This window comes from Apium graveolens, chromosome 2 (assembly GCF_009905375.1).
Source record: "Apium graveolens cultivar Ventura chromosome 2, ASM990537v1, whole genome shotgun sequence".
In the NCBI taxonomy this organism is placed as follows: domain Eukaryota; kingdom Viridiplantae; phylum Streptophyta; class Magnoliopsida; order Apiales; family Apiaceae; genus Apium; species Apium graveolens.
This window is the reverse complement of record NC_133648.1, coordinates 233,385,034-233,403,053: the sequence shown is the minus strand read 5'-3', so window position 1 is coordinate 233,403,053 and position 18,020 is coordinate 233,385,034. Positions and strand designations below refer to the sequence as shown.

Genomic DNA, 18,020 nt, shown 5'->3' with positions numbered 1-18,020 from the left:
ATAGGAACTCAACATAATTGATGACTATTCAACTTCTATCTTAATTGTGGATGTTTGGTAGAATGGTATTAGTACAATGAAAGTTGGCTTTTATCAGTTTCGTGTTATTCGATTAATATCATCACTGTCACATGCTAAAGGTAATAACTATGGCTATAGAAGGAAGTAATAATGAAGTTGTGATCTCATGAGTGTTTTATTATTGATAAATTGAAGTGTTAGTTAAGTGGTTAATTAAGTAGTTAATTATAGTTAATATTTAATTAACAATTTTAAGTGTTATTATCTTAACATTGAGAAGTAGTCATACATTGGTGAGTGAGTTAAATTAGACAATAAATTAGTCTGAGTCTCTGAGGGAGCGAACTAGAAAGTATTCTATATTACTTGCGAACGCGTATACTTGCGTGAATATTAGTGCGTGATTTCGCCCTAACAAGTTTTTGGCGCCGCTGCCGGGGACTCGGCGTATTTGTTTAGTTTATGTACTTACCATCATTGGTCATTAGGACTCAGTGATTAGGACGTAGTAGTTAATTACTCTTTTCGGTTGTGTTTCAGGTACTTTAGCAAGCGTTTATGCAAACTCGTTCTCGTGCTCGCAAGAGGACCTTAGATACAGCTGAAGGAAAAGACGAAGTTATTGATACTCCGGAGAAGTTAGATTTTGAGGATTCGGATTCAGGAACTGAGCAGAAAGAACCAGTAAACATGGGAGATCGTATTGTTCAAGCTGATCCAGCTCTTATGAATTTTTCTCGGCCTAAAATTGATGACATTCAGTCAAGCATCCTTCATCCGGCTATTCAAGCTAACACCTTTGAAATCAAGCCGGGCACTATTCAGATGGTGCAGAATTCTGTTTCTTTTGGAGGAGCGGCAACTGAAGACCCCAACATGCACATAAGGAATTTTGTCGAGATCTGCAGCACTTTTAAGTATAATGGCGTGACTGATGAGGCTATCAAGTTGAGGCTTTTCCTATTCTCACTGAGGGATAAAGCTAAAGACTGGTTACATTCTGAACCAGCTGGGTCCATCACTACGTGGCAAGATCTTGCGCAAAAGTTTCTGGTGAAGTTTTATCCAATGGCAAAGACTGCTGCTATGAGGAGTGCTCTTACTCAGTTTGCGCAGCAACCTACAGAATCTATGTGCGAGGCTTGGGAACGCTACAAGGAAATGTTGAGAAAATGTCCACATCATGGAATGCCGGATTGGATGGTAATCACTGGTTTTTATAATGGTTTGGGGGCCCAATCTCGGCCCATGCTCGATGCAGCAGCTGGAGGCGCCTTATGGGCTAAAAGCTATACTGAGGCGTACAATCTTATTGAGACGATGGCTGCAAATGAGCATCAAAACCCAACTCAGAGGATGACATCAGGCAAGGTAGCAGGTATTCTGGAAGTTGATGCAGCCACCGCTATTGCAGCCCAGCTCCAAGCGCTATCAATGAAGGTTGATTCTTTGGCTACGTATGGAGTTAATCAAATAGCTATGGTTTGTGAGCTTTGTGCAGGTTCTCATGCTACGGATCAGTGTTCTCTTGTCAACGAATCTGTTCAGTATGTGAATAATTATCAGCGACAACAGCAGCCTGTGCCAGCGACCTATCATCCTAACAACAGAAATCATCCAAATTTCAGCTGGGGAAATAATCAGAATGCTATTCAGCCACCATATCAGCAAGGAGTGAGTAAACAGTTTAACCCACCTGGATTCCAGCAACCACAGCAGTATGCTACAAGAAAATCATATCCTCAACAGGGAAGTGCAGCTGCACCTACTAGTGCTGATTTTGAGGAACTTAAGCTATTGTGCAAGAGTCAGGCGGTTTCTATCAAGACCTTGGAAAATCAAATAGGTCAATTAGCCAATGCAGTGCTCAATCGTCAACCTGGCACTCTTCCCAGTGATACGGAAGTACCAGGCAGGAAGGAAGCTAAAGAGCAAGTCAAGGCTATTACCTTAAGGTCTGGAAAAGTAGCTGATGCTGAAAAGGCAAAAGAAGTCGAAGCTGAAGTTAGAGATGAAGAATCTAAGCAAAGGGAGAAAATGGCGGAACCAAGGAAGACTACTTTTGAACACACTCTGCCTGAGGCTAATACAGGGGAGAAACAGCTCTATCCTCCACCACCTTTTCCTAAGAGATTGCAGTAACAAAAGCTGGATAGACAGTTCGGGAAGTTTCTGGAGGTGTTCAAGAAACTTCACATCAATATACCTTTCGCTAAGGCTCTGGAACAAATGCCTAGTTATGCGAAGTTTATGAAGACTATTCTTTCAAGGAAGGTGAAACTGGATGACCTTGAAACCGTTGCTCTCACGGAAGAATGCAGCGCGGTTCTGCAACAAAAGTTACCACCAAAACTGAAAGATCCAGGAAGCTTCACCATTCCTTGCACCATTGGCAATCTAACTTTTGACAAGTGCCTTTGTGATTTGGGAGCAAACATTAATCTGATGCCGTTGTCGATCTTTAAAAAGCTGGATCTGCCTGATCCAAAACCCACATACATGTCGCTACAATTGGCGGACCGTTCCATTACTTACCCAAGGGGCATAGTTGAGGATGTGCTCGTCAAGGTGGATAAGCTCTTCTTTCCTGCTGATTTTGTTATTCTGGATTTTGAGGAAGATAAGAAGATTCCCATAATCTTGGGGAGGCCTTTCTTGGCTACTGGCCGTATCTTGATAGATGTGCAAAAAGGGGAACTTACTATGCGGGTCCAAGATCAGGATGTGACCTTTAACGTATTCAAGGCAATGAAATTCCCTACAGAAGATGAGGAGTGCTTAAAAGTGGATGTGATTGATTCTGCGGTTACTTCGGAACTCGATCACATGCTAATGTCTGATGCATTGGAAAAGGCCTTAGTGGGGGAATTTGACAGTGATGATGAAGATAGCAACGAGCAATTACAATATCTGAACGCTTCTCCCTGGAAGCGAAAGCTGGATATACCATTTGAATCTCTTGGTACTTCTGACCTCAAGAACGCTGAAGGGAAGCTCAAACCATCAATAGAGGAAGCGCCTACCTTAGAGCTCAAACCATTACCTGAACACTTGAGGTATGCTTTTTTAGGTGATTCATCTACGTTACCTGTTATTATTTCAGCTGACCTTTCAGGTAGTGAGGAAGACAAGCTCTTAAGGATTTTGAGAGAATTCAAATCGGCTATAGGATGGACCATAGCAGACATCAAGGAGATAAGTCCTTCATATTGTATGCATAAAATTCTGTTAGAGGAAGGTAGTAAGCCAACTGTGGAAAAGCAGCGAAGACTGAACCCGATCATGAAGGAGGTGGTGAAGAAAGAAATTCTGAAATGGCTAGATGCAGGCATCATTTATCCTATTTCTGACAGCTCGTGGGTGAGCCCCGTGCAATGTGTACCTAAGAAAGGAGGTATCACTGTGGTCGCAAATGAAAAGAATGAGCTCATCCCTACTCGAACAGTTACAGGATGGAGAGTATGCATGGATTATAGAAAATTGAACAAAGCCACAAGGAAGGATCACTTCCCTCTCCCATTCATTGATCAAATGCTTGACAGGTTGGCGGGACATGAGTATTTTTGTCTTCTGGATGGTTATTCCGGGTATAATCATATTTGTATTGCACCAGAGGATCAGGAAAAGAGTACCTTCACTTGTCCATTTGGCACATTTGCTTTCGAAGAGTTTCGTTTGGGTTATGTGGCGCCCCGGCCACCTTTCAGAGATGTATGATGGCTATATTCTCTGACATGATTGGAAATAACGTCGAAGTGTTCATGGATGACTTCTCCGTCTTTGGACACTCATATGATGAATGTTTGAATAATCTGCGCGCCGTACTCAAAAGATGCGTGGAAACTAATTTGGTGCTTAATTGGGAGAAATGTCATTTTATGGTGCGTGAAGGCATTATCCTTGGGCATAAGGTCTCTAGCAAAGGTCTGGAGGTGGACAAGGCCAAGGTGGGAGTCATTGAAAATCTTCCCCCACCTAATTCGGTGAAAGGAATCCGTAGTTTTCTCGGTCATGCGGGTTTTTATCGGCGATTCATCAAGGACTTTTCAAAGATATCTAAGCCGTTGTGCAATTTACTTGAGAAAGATGTGCCTTTCAAATTTGATGATGAATGTTTGGCAGCATTCGAGACTCTCAAGGAGAGTTTGATCACGGCACCAGTTATTACAGCACCAGATTGGACAGAACCGTTTGAGATGATGTGTGATGCGAGTGACTATGCGGTAGGTGCAGTTCTGGGACAGCGCAAGAAAAATCTCTTCCATGTGGTCTACTATGCGAGTAAGACTTTAAATGGGGCCCAATTGAACTACACCACTACTGAGAAGGAGCTTTTGGCTATAGTCTTTGGCTTTGAGAAATTTCGATCTTATCTGCTTGGTACGAAAGTGACAGTATTCACTGATCATGCAGCTATTCGCTATCTGGTTTCTAAGAAGGATTCGAAGCCGAGACTCATTCGTTGGGTGCTTTTACTTCAAGAATTTGAGTTAGAGATGAAAGATAGAAAAGGTACCGAGAATCAAGTAGCTGACCATCTCTCTAGGTTGGAGAATCCCGATTCTACTTCACAAGATAGGACGTTAATCAATTAATCTTTTCCGGATGAGCAGTTGTTAGCAATTCAGGAGGAAGAACCATGGTTTGCAGATATTGTAAACTATCTTGTCAGCAATATAATGCCTCCTAATTTGACATCCGCGCAAAAGAAGAAGTTTCTGCATGAGGTGAAGTGGTATATGTGGGATGAACCATATTTGTTTAGACAGGGAGCTGACCAGATCATCAGGAGATGTATCCCATTCTGTGAGACGGAGGGGATATTACGAGACTTCCATTCCACGGTTTATGGTGGACACTATGGAGGTGAGAAGACGGCAGCTCGTATTCTGCAAGCAGGTTTTTTCTGGCCCACCTTGTTCAAGGATGCTCATCAGTTTGTTTTAAGGTTTGATCGTTGCCAAAGAGTGGGAAATTTGTCAAGGAAGGATGATATGCCATTAAATGTGATGCTTGAAGTCGAGGTCTTTGATGTATGGGAAATCGATTTCATGGGGCCTTTTATCTCGTCTTGCAATAATCAGTACATCTTGCTGGCAGTCGATTATGTCTCAAAATGGGTCGAAGTTAAAGCTTTACCGACAAATGATGCAAAGGCAGTGCTAAATTTTCTTCATAAGCAAATTTTCACAAGGTTTGGAACACCTCGGGTAATCATAAGTGATGAGGGATCGCATTTTTGCAATCGTAAGTTCACTTCTATGATGCAGCGTTATAATGTGAATCATCGAGTAGCTACTGCCTATCATCCGCAAACAAATGGTCAAGCGGAAGTGTCTAACAGAGAGATAAAGCGCATTCTAGAGAAGGTTGTTTTTCCGTCAAGGAAGGATTGATCTTTAAAGCTCGATGAAGCTGTTTGGGCTTACAGAACAGCATACAAAACTCCACTTGGGATGTCACCGTTTCAGTTGGTGTACGGTAAGGGATGTCATCTACCGGCAGAGCTTGAGCATAAGGCCTACTGGGCATTGAAGAAATTGAACCTGGATTTAGATGCAGCTGGTAAGAAAAGAATGCTTCAGCTTAATGAACTTGATGAATTTCGACTTCAAGCGTACGAGAATAACAAAATGTATAAGGAAAAGGTGAAGAGGTGGCACGATAGGAAGCTACATCCTAAGTTATTTGTGCCAGGGCAACAAGTTCTGTTATTCAACTCTCGGCTCCGACTTTTTCCTGGGAAGTTGAAATCAAGGTGGTCTGGACCTTTTATTGTCAAAACTGTGTTTCCACACGGAGCGGTGGAAATTTTTGAGAATGATTCGGACCAAGCATTCAAGGTTAACGGTCAGCGGTTGAAGCACTACTATGGGGACATGGCAAACCGAGAGGTGATTAGTGCCATTTTGTTGACTACGTGAGAAAGGTACGGAACGTCAAGCTAACGACGAAAAAGAAGCACTGCGTGGGAGGCAACCCATGAATTGTTGTTAAAGGAACCCTTAGAAGTTAATAACCTATCCAAAAACACAAAAAAATCAGAAAACAGGGGCTGCAAAAAAAAAATTCCAGAGACCCTCTGCGCGCCCGCGCAGCTATGCTGAGCGGCCGCGCAGCTTTCTGCGCGCCCGCGCAGAAATGCTGAGCGGCCGCGCAGGGGTCGAGTTCCAGAAAATTTTTTACAGTTCAGAAGAAAAAAAAAACAAACAAAAACACAAAAACCCATTACAGCCCATAAACCCACGAATTCTTTTCCCATTACCCCATGATTTTATCCCTCAACCCCACTCCTAATCTAATTTAACCTACTCCACACCCTATATATACATACACCTATCCTACATATCTCCCACAACTTCCTACACTTAAACACTCTCATAAACATCAAAATATCAGTTCTTACACACTTTTATTCACAAATCAATGGCACCCAAGAGAGCACGCACTATTGACAGCAGCAGCACAGTTCCTACTGCTGATTCATCAAGGGGTACTGCTGCAAGGCCTCGGTTAACTGACAGAGCCGCGGAGGAGGAGTACACTAGGCTGTTGGGGAAGCCGATTCTGAAGGAGAGGGGGTTTTTACCATCAGGGAGGGATGGTGAGTTGTTGCCCATGATTGCAGAGAAGGGGTGGATAGCTTTTTGTGAGTCACCCGAAGCAGTACCGATGAGTGTTGTTCATGAGTTCTACACGAACGCGAAGGCTGAAAAGAATGGGTTTTCTGTAGTTCGTGGGCTGACGGTTGATTATCATCCTGCGGCGATTCGCCGTGTGATTGGACAGCGAGAGAGGAAGCCCGAGGAGGAGAACTGGAATGAAAAGACTGCTGAGGATTTTGACTTGGATTTGATTTGTGCGACTCTCTGTCGACCGGGCACAGTTTGGAACCGCAGTCCAGCCAATAATGAGTATCGTCACTTTCCGGCGATCGCCATGAACAGGTATGCCCGTGCATGGAATGCATTTATATGTGCTAATATTTTGCCTTCTTCACATGCACACGAGGTCACAGTTGAGAGAGCACAGCTGTTGTGGGGAGTTTTGAATGAGGAATACTATGTGGACCTTGGTGAGTTTATCTACCAAGGAATTCTGAAGTTTTTGAGGGGAGCAAAGCATATGAACATCCCTTATGCATCCACGGTTACAAAGCTATGTCGTGCAGTAGGAGTGAACTGGCCGGCTCATGAGCAGTTGCAGTTGCCAGCAGCTCCTATAGATTCTGGCACTCTGAATGGGATGCAGGAGTGGACCGGTGGTGAGCCTGAGGAGCATGGGTTGGGTTATCGTCTTCCAGGAGGGCGTCCAGCACGAGGTGCTACTATGGCCAGGCCAGGGCGTGGTGAGGCTAGTTCTTCGAGAGCTCAGGAGGGTGCTGGGATGGGTGATGCCCAGTATAGGAGGCTTTCACGGCGGATGGATGCCATGTATGAGACGCAGAGCAGGTTTGCTCAGGAGCTCACCCTTGCGTTAGGGACTGCTTTTCGAGGCCTTGGAGCTGATATCCAGTGGCCAGTTTTTGGTGAGGACTCTGCATACCCGCCGCCTGATACTCCACCCACTGAGGGTGATGATGATGATGACTCCGAGTAGGTATACCCTGTGTTCCTTTCTACTACCTTCACTGGGGACAGTGAAGATTTTAAGTTTGGGGGTGGTAGTTAAGGAATATTTTGTGTGTGTCATATAGCTGCATATTCATGATAGTTAGTTCATATAGTTGCATAATTTTTGCCATATAGTTTTTTTATATAGCTTTAGTTGTTTGTCAAATCATATAGCTCATGCATATACCATGATCCCTTTTGCAATGATTTATCGACTGAATTGTGATATTGATGCGAGTGTAGTGATAGCATTAAAGTGATATTAAGTTGTGTAGGTTGATATGCATGCTAGAAGCACTTGTATTGTCACTAAGTCTTAGAGAATGCTTAAGGACTAGATTGTTATTATGATCTGATTATTTTCGAGGATAATCTATTTATTATGCTTAGAATTTGATAATAGGTTCTTAGTGGTAAAGGCATGAAAAAGAAAAAAAAATGGAGTAAAAATGGAATTTGTTGCTAGTTGTGGCTAGGCGTCAAATGGCTAGTAGCCGGCTCGCATGTTATGCGAGTAGTCTAGGGTTGAGCAAGATGGAGCGAAACGCACTTGCTCAGAAGAAAAAAAAAATTGCGTAATTGATCAAGAGTGGGCTCTTTGGTATTCGAGTTATTAAGTTCTTAGGGGACTTTGTGCCTAGTGACCTAAGGCTTTTAGAGTCTGGGATCCGCTAACCTAATGCTCGTTACATGGATACCATTGTATAAGTCTTTTGTGGACCTCACTCATTGCACGGTCAAATAAGCATTTGAGTTGTAAATAAAAAGCACGATTCCGTAGTAAGCTCCAGAGTTCTTGTAGTGTTGTATATCACTTTGTGCCTAAAATTTTTATTCTTTGTATAATCGTAGGATTGCCTTGAGGATAGTCTAGTCATAGTAATTGGTCTAGTTCCAAAGCATATCTGTTAAGCATTTGCACACACCACGTTTCTAACAGGTATGTCCGTTTGCATGAGTTTCTTGATCTTTAGTGTCTAACTGCATTCGTTGAGACGTGACAATTTGGTTGGTTAATTGTAGTAAGGGGGATCGTTGCATTTTCATATAGATTGCATTCATGCATATTTTTATTTGTTTTTGAGTCTGTGACGCTTGAGGACAAGCATCGATTTAAGTTTGGGGGTGTGATAAGTGGCATTTTATACCACTTAGAACGTCTTAAAATGGCTTAAATTGGTGTCTTGAAATCAAGTATTTTATGTATTTGATGCGTTTTTCTAGTATTTATGCATTTCTGGGTATTAGTTGCATTTCGGAGGAGGAATCATCAAGAATAAGCCTTGGCATGTGTTCACCATTGCGAGAGGAAAAGAACGGGCAGATTACGGCGAAGAAACGGAGCAAACATGGAATTTTTCCAGAAGGGTCCTGCGCGCCCGCGCAGCAATGCTGAGCGGCCGCGCAGCAGCCTTGCGCGCCCGCGCAGAAATGCTGAGCGGCCGCGCAGGGTCGGGGGAAAAAGATATATTATTTTAGACTTCTACTTCTGTTTGGCTTCCAACTTCTATGTAATCTGAGTTTTATGGGACTATTATATAAGTAGATTTGAGACGTTTTTCACAGAGTATTAAGAGGAGATTATGTTTTAGATTGTGTTTTACGCAAGAAGCGAAGGAGATAAGGAAGAAGATCGATTTAGCACACAGCAACGAAGAGGAAACATATATTCTTGTGATTCTTGTTTCGTTGTAACGTTGGATGCTAGTTTTCTTGCTTTGACTTATTTACTCTTGTGACGTACTCTGTTTTAATATAATCAGTTTAGTTATTATTTTCTTGTATTTGTTATCATGATTTTATATGAACCCATGATGGCGATAAGTTCTATTATGGGCTAATCGTGATCATGGGGTTGTAACGGATTTATTATGGAATTCTTTAGTTAATTGTTTAATACTTTAGTATGTGATGATTGCATGATATCTAGTATTGGTTGTGCGTATTCGTCTTATGTGCGTCGCGAACATATAAGATAGGGTGTTAATCTCTTGTGAAGCGACGGTGGATCTTGAGATTTAGAACTTGCCATGCTAGCATAGGTTCATGTACATTGTGCATGATTAGTGGGTAACTCTAACAGTTTTATTTGCCCTATGTAATCAAAAGGAATAACTTGTGCTTAAATCGTTGTGTTGTCAATTTCTGTAGACATATAGGAACTCAACATAATTGATGACTATTCAACTTCTATCTTAATTGTGGATGTTTGGTAGAATGGTATTAGTACAATGAAAGTTGGCTTTTATCAGTTTCGTGTTATTCGATTAATATCATCACTATCACATGCTAAAGGTAATAACTATGGCTATAGAGGGAAGTAATAATGAAGTTGTGATCTCATGAGTGTTGTATTATTGATAAATTGAAGTGTTAGTTAAGTGGTTAATTAAGTAGTTAATTATAGTTAATATTTAATCAACAATTTTAAGTGTTATTATCTTAACATTGAGAAGTAGTCATACATTGGTGAGTGAGTTAAATTAGACAATAAATTAGTCTGAGTCTCTGAGGGAACGAACTAGAAAGTATTCTATATTACTTGCGAACGCGTATACTTGCGTGAATATTAGTGCGTGATTTCGCCCTAACAACAGTATAAAAATGACTGTATAATAACATTATATATTGTATATATGTTTTATTTAAAAGTAGATTTCTCGGTGTCCCACACCTTCTTATGAGAATAATTCTTTTAAGGGGTTTTTTTATAACCTGCGAATACCTTAATAGTAATCCCAGCACCTAGGCTTGGGTTACGGTATTGCATATCAATTCCAATTGGAAGATTTTGGACATCTCACAGGAGCCACCGCATACGATGATCAATCGTCCTACGGAAAGTAACCTTCTTTACTAGTAAAAGGACTAATACCGTCATCTCTCGGGTATCACCCTGGCCGCATTCGGGCTACGTGTCCCATTTTCGGGTATACACATACTTCACAAGTTCCTGAGTACACAAAGTACCTTCGTCTGCGGTACCTTTGGTAGCCCATCCAGCACACATAGTACCAGAGTCTACCCCTCCATTGTCCTTCAACAGAATCCTATCAATCTCGGGAACTTGAACCACATCGAAGTTCCCCAAGCGTTTTGCTTGTTGATAGAGATAGTTTATCTTTTTAGAATATAAGTGTATATATATGTATATACGTACTTCCGAGAATTTCGGAGGAAGTACTAGGGATGTGAGTTGACCGTTGTCAACATATAATTAATAAGGGGGAAGTTTCTTCTTGAAACTATATTCAATATAATAATAGGTCGGGATAATATTCACCGACGGTCTGAAATTATTCGAATGATACTTCTAAATCAGAAGGTATATCAGGATCAATGATCTTTCAATCAATAACAATCCTTAAATAAATAATCATTAATTAAATAGTAGTCTATAAATGATTAAATGATAATTGATATTCATCATACCTCGAACGAGTTATTCTTTTTAAAAGATTTATTTAAATAATATTCCTTAACTAGTTTGTGTTTACATAAGTAATAATCTATAATGATTAATCGGGTTTGAAATAAATAAACGTTGAAGTATACTACTCCTATAATAAAGGAATACGTATATAATATTTAATATCCGAATCAATAAAATATAGTTGAGGGAATATGCTCATTGGGAAATCGTTTTAAAAGTTCGAGGTGTTTTAGTGTTTCGTAAGTGGACGATGAGTCCCTTTAAAACGTACTATTATGGACTTATATCCGTCCTATAATACCTTCGAAATGATTTCCGGGTTTTATCTTAAATCCCGACCGACCCTCGGTCTTCTATCATACATTACGCTTAAAGCGAAATAACCTTTCACGATATATACTTATCGTACAACATCGCTATATCATGCGAAAATTCAAAACTACGTATCATGGCAAACATAGTATTTATGCGATGATAGTAAAACAATCTTTTCACAACACAACAGTAAAATGGAGTTGGGTTTGTAAACTTGCCTGGGTATCTCGAGGTGGAGGATGCTCTAGGTTCCACTCGGAAATCTATAACCATAAACACATTTCATTTCGTTAGGTTCCGCCCTAATTCACGGTAATTCGCACTCATGCGCTACTCATTATACACCCTCTCAACTCATACTACCCTTAACATTTCTTTTAAGTCATAAACACTTTATGGTCACTTCATTTTCCTAAGTATCTTGAGTTCATTCTCATTATCGTTGTCGGCTCCGCTTAAGGATTCTTACGGTTTCTACTCGCGCAGTCTCGGCTCCGACATTTTTATAAAATTGAGAAATCATTATTTTCACTTGAAATTTTTATGACAGTTAGGAAACTCTACATGTTACTCTCTGTAAAAATTGCATGATTTAAGAATACTGTTAAGTCTATCCTTTATATTTTTAAAGTTCGTGATTTGTAGCAGTTTTTGTCGCGTAAAATGCTTTTACTAAAACGATCATAACTTTTGATCCGTAAATCGGAATTAAGTGATTCAAGCGCCTAAACGATCCTTATAACATTTTATATCTTAAAAAAAGGTTATTTCTCAAGAATATACAGTTTACAACTTCGAGACTTTCTGCAGAAACTTAAAGTTACGGTTTGTTGGTTTTAACGAAGTTACGTTTACGATCGGGGTTTCGTTTATGCCTTAATTATCAACACAACCACCAACAATCATCATATCATCATCAAAACACAAACTCCTCTCAAGAACATCATGTTCTTGAGGCAACAACAACCAACCTTAAATCTACTTAACTTAATCATCAAGATTTCATAAATAACACTTAATATGCTAGGTTTACTAACACCCACTAAATGGATCTTAAACATGAACCTTAAATAAAGTTAGGCCAAAGATTTTTACCTTTCTTGAAAGCTTGAGATGTGTTCTTGAGGATGGTGGAGGCTTGGAAGTGCTTGGTATGATTTTTGGAACCTAAAACCACCATTAAAAATCAAGAACCAAAGAGAGGTTACTATTCACACTATTCACTAGTGAACTTCTTAAATTTATTCCACCCATCAAACCTTGATAAAAAGAGATGAAAGATTTTTCTAACCTTAGTTTAGTTGCTAGGAGACTTGGGAAATAATTGTAGGATTTTACAAGAACTAGAGCTTGGAGTTTTGAATTGCCATTTCTTCCTTTTTCTTCAAATTGCCGAATGGAAGAGAAAAATGGGGGTGGGGGGGGTATTTATAGCCCTTGGTTGCTTCTCTTGGAAGAATTTTTAGGTTGCTTCTTGGAAGGTGAGTTGATATCTTACAACTTGATTTTTATTCTTCCTAGTATAGCATTCTAGGTTTATTCCTTGTCTCCAAATCCATGGACAAATCTTTGTAGCTTGCTAGCTTACAAGCTAAACTACAAGGTTAGCTCCTTAGCACACTATTTGCTAGCTAGCTTGGTCATCCTAGGGTTAGCTCACTATTTGATGAGTAACCATGATTACTTCCTTACCATGGTTTAGTTAGTGTGTTACGTTTAATTAATCGTTTACGCGTTCGCTCGGTTACTTAAACGTTCTCCGCGATACTTATTCGTAAATGGTTCGCAATGTAATTCTTTTCGTTTCTATCCCTTATATTTTTATTTATCCTAATTGAATATAAATCCGTAGGATTTTAATCTCGTACTTACATTGTGATTCCCGTAATCCTTGATAAATCGTAATTACGGTCATTTTTCAAAGTTCGTTTTCTTCGAAAACTAATAGCGTTTACATACACTTATTTGGTACGTAAAGTCGTAATATCTATTCCGAAACTCATTTTCTTATGCACTATATAGTGTGGGCTCAAAAGTTTTCCCATCTGACAGGGTTACTATTCATTAAACGTTTTACAGGGTCTCAAAAATTCGAGTTATTACAGTAAAGATCTTCGTTGGTTTGAAGATTTTTAACCAATTGAAGATGGATCTATGTTAAAGATGAGAAATATTGCAACTGAACCAATAAAAGGACTAGGAAATGTAAAGCTTGTTTTTACTTCTGGAAAATATGTATCATTAAATAATGTGTTGTATGTTCCTGGAATTCGAAAGAATTTCTTGTCTGGTGTTGTATTGAATAATTGTGGTTACAAACAAGTGTATGAAAGTGACAAGTATATCTTGTCAAAGCATGGTACTTTTGTTGGCTTTGGTTATTTATGTAATGGCATGTTTATGTTGAATGTTAATGTCTCATTTGATGATGAATCTGCTTGTATGGCTTCTAATAGTGCTAGTAATAATTCGAATAAATCTATATTGTGGCATGATAGACTGGGACATGTACATTATAAAAGAATAAAGGATATGTCTAAAATGAGTCTCATACCAGCTATTGATATAAACAATGAGAAATGTAAAACATGTATGTTAACTAAGATAACCAGAAAACCTTTCAAGGACGTAAACAGAATATCTGAAGTGTTGGAACTGATATATAGCGATTTATGTGATTTTCATGCTACACCTTCGTTGGGAAATAAAAAATATGTCATTACATTTATTGACGATGCATCTAGATATTGCTATGTTTATTTGTTGAATACTAAGGATGAAGCTCTTGATAAATTTAAAATCTATAAAGAAGAAGTAGAGCTACATAAAAGTACTATGATTAAAAATCTGCGTACTGATAGAGGAGGTGAGTATTATGATCCAGTATACTTTCAATCTACTGGTATAATACATCAAACCACTGCTCCTTATACACCACAATAAAATGTTGTGGCAGAAAGGAAGAATAGGACTTTGAAAGAGATGGTTAATTCCATGTTATCCTATTCGGGTTTGAATGAAGGTTTTTGGGGTGAGGCTATGTTTACAGCCTGTTATTTGTTAAATAGGATTCCTACTAAGAGGAATAAATTTACCCCTTATGAACTTTGGTATAAAGAGCCACCAAAATTGAGTTTTCTGAGAGTTTGGGGATGTAGAGCAGTTGTAAGGCTCACTGAACCCGAAAGGAGAAACTTGGGTGAAAGAGGTTTAGATTGTATTTTTATGGGGTATGCCGAGCATTCCATTGCATATAGATTATATGTATTAGAATCTAATGATTATGTATCTGTGAATACGATTATCGAGTCAAGAGATGCCGACTTTGATAAAAATAGATTTATATCTATACCTAGACCAAGAGACATGATTCAGAATTCTTTCAGTAGGAACTCGGTTCAAACTGAAGATGTTCATGGACCTTCTGAACCAAGGAGAAGCTTTAGAGCTAGAAAAAACAAATCATTTGGACCTGATTTTCAACTTTATTTGGTTGAAGGTTCAAGAGATGAGGTTGAGATTGAGTCATTGAGGATGATCAAAAAACATTTAATGAAGCAATGACATCAAGGGATGATGCATTCTGGAAAGAAGCTATTCAGGATGAGATGGATTCTATCATGAATAATAACATATGGGAATTGAGTGATCTACCTCCTGGCTGTAAAGCATTAGGAAACAGATGGATCTTCAAAAGAAAAATGAAAGTGGACGGTACCATAGAGAAATTTAAATCCAGATTGGTTATACAAGGCTTTAGGAAAAAATAAGGGATTGATTACTTTGATACTTATGCTCCTGTTGCTAGGATTTCTACTATCAGGTTGTTGATAGCACTTGCATCTATACACAACCTTGTAATTCATCAGATGGATGTAAAAACTGCATTCTTGAATGGTAAATTAGATGAGGAGATTTATATGAAACAACCGGAAGGGTTTGTTATGCCTGGTAGTGAGCACAAGGTGTGTAAGTTGAAGAAATCTTTGTATGGTCTTAAACAAGCACCAAAAGATTGGCAACAAAAATTTGATAGTGTGGTTTTGTCTAATGGTTTTCTTCTTAACCAAGCAGGCAAATATGTATATAGCAAGTTTGATGCTTCTGGTAAAGGAGTTATAATTTGCTTATACGTAGATGATATGTTGATTTTTGGTACCGACCAAAATCAAGTGGATAAAACCAAGAAATTTTTGTCGTCTAATTTTGACATGAAAGACTTGGAAGAGGCTGAGGTGATTTTTGGTATAAAGATCAAGCGTACAAAAAAATAGTATTTTAATTTCTCAATCTCATTATATTGAGAAGATTCTGAAAAGATTTAAATTTAATAATTGTTCTCCAGTTAGCACTCCTATTGATCCTAGTCTTAAGCTAGTATCCAGTAAAGGAGTTGTAGTATCTCAACTTGAATTCTCAAGAGCGATTGGTAGCCTCATGTATGCCATGATAAGCACTATGCCAGATATAGCCTATGTTGTTGGTAAGCTTAGTAGGTTTACTAGCAAACCAAGTTCACATCATTGGCAAGCTTTAAGCCGAGTGTTCAAGTACTTAAAAGGAACCATGGATTATGTTTGACTTATACTGAATTTCCTTCGGTTCTTGAAGGTCATTCAGATGCAAGTTGGATTTGTGATAAAGAAGATCATTCTTCCACGAGTGGTTGGGTATTCCTTCTTGGGGGAGGTGCTATTTCTTGGCCATAAAAAAAACAGAGTTGCATTACTAACTCAACAATGGAATCTGAGTTTGTAGCATTATCAGCTGCTGGTAAAGAAGCTGAATGGCTAAGAAATCTAATTTATAAAATTCTATTGTGGCCTAAACCGATATCTCCCATATCTATCAGATGTGATAGTGAGTCTGCCTTGGCTAATGCTTATAGAGAAGTGTACAAAGGCAAGTCTAGACACTTAGGTGTTAGACACAGCATGATTCGAGATCTTATCATGCATGGTGTTATATCAGTGGAGTTTATAGGTACTCAACATAATTTAGCCGATCATTTGACCAAAGGGTTGAGAAGAGATCTTGTGTACAAATCGGCTGTAGGGGTGGGATTAAAGTCCATCTAAAATTTCTCATGTTGAGATACCCAATTCTCATCTAATATGACATTAGATGTTGAATTCAATGCGGAAAGCTTAACATCTAGAGATTGGAACACATTAATAGTATCATCCCAAGGTATGTGTTCAGACCTGCAAGTTGAGGAGGTTGAAGTTTATCTTCTTAATAGTTCTTTTGAAAAATTGCATATGCAGGTGCAAGAATAAAAGATCTACCTATGTGAGCATGAAGTTTAGCCGCTTCAACAAGTTAGGACTTGACTTTATTATGCTTATGAAGGATTAGGACACAAGGCTAGTAAAAGATAGTGTCAAATGAGAAATTTGAGAATGTAAATTTATGTGTATATTATCTTCATGTATTCATTATGAATAACAGAGGTTCAATCAGTTGTGATACCTTGATATTCGAATATCTGGAATGTGTAATATACTAATATGAAATTCAATCGTCATGATATTTCATTTATGCATAAATTTGTTGTTTGTTGTGATTTTGTTTAGTTAATCATGGATTATGCTAAAATGGGGGAGGATTGTTAGATATTTTAGTGTAATTGGATTAACTAGTTGACCAATGTGATTGTAATATTTCATCAAACAAGTCAGGAGAGTGCGGAGTGCATGCTTGTTTGAGTTTATTATGATTTTCGGTATTGGCGGGGGTTGGTGTTAATGGGAAAAGACATGTCTTTTAGACACAACCGCATACCTCAAAGGACGTGTCTTAGGACATGTCTTTTGGACATGTATGGATGTGTCTTAGGACATGTCTTTTGGACATGTATGGATGTGTCTTAGGACATGTCTTTTGGACATGTATGAATTTGTCTTAGGATATGTCTTTTGGACATGTATGGACGTGTCTTAGGACATGTCTTTTGGACACCTATATAATACTTGCAACAGATTTGGTCATAGAGATAGAAAAAAAAAGGTTGGTTGTTGAATTCACACAAAATACATCATTCTCTGTTCTTATATTCTGATTTTATCCGGTTAAAAAGTTTGGATAACCACCAAATTGTTTCAATCTGAAATTGTTTGTCAAGACTTCAGAATAATTCAAGTTATCCTCCATTTTTCTACAACATGTTGTTGAATCTCTCCTAAAACAAAGTTAGAAACAATCTCAAAAGCTGCAAGACAGGGACCCAAGCCCATATCTAGGTCCAGGATTTCAAATTAGTCTCCAAATGGAGCTGGGACACTTACCAAACCCGTACATTTTTCTTAGAGTTTATGTTAAAGTGTCATCAGGACAAATGTCATGCTTATTTGATGCTGTTAAGCAGTGTTATAAAAATCGGAAATCGGACTAGATTGGTTAGCCTAACTAATTATGATTTATCGAAAATCGGGGATTTATCGGAATAAAATCGGATGTATTTTAATTTTATTTTCATAAAATATATATTAAATTAGATTATTATTATCACTTATATACAAATAAGTCTTTTAAATTTTAATGTTATCAATTTTTATATAGATAAAAAAAATTATTTGCTCAATATTTTTATTATAGAAGTAGTCGGCTTGCAAATCGAGAATAAATATGAACGAATT

At 38.6% G+C, this 18,020-nt stretch overlaps 1 non-coding gene across 1 annotated transcript; it reads right to left on the bottom strand.

The window, feature by feature from the left end:
- Positions 1–1,104: 1,104 nt before the first annotated feature.
- Positions 1,105–1,211, bottom strand: LOC141709558 (small nucleolar RNA R71). The gene has a single exon (XR_012570127.1). It is a non-coding gene; the product is annotated as a small nucleolar RNA R71 (small nucleolar RNA).
- Positions 1,212–18,020: the final 16,809 nt, after the last annotated feature.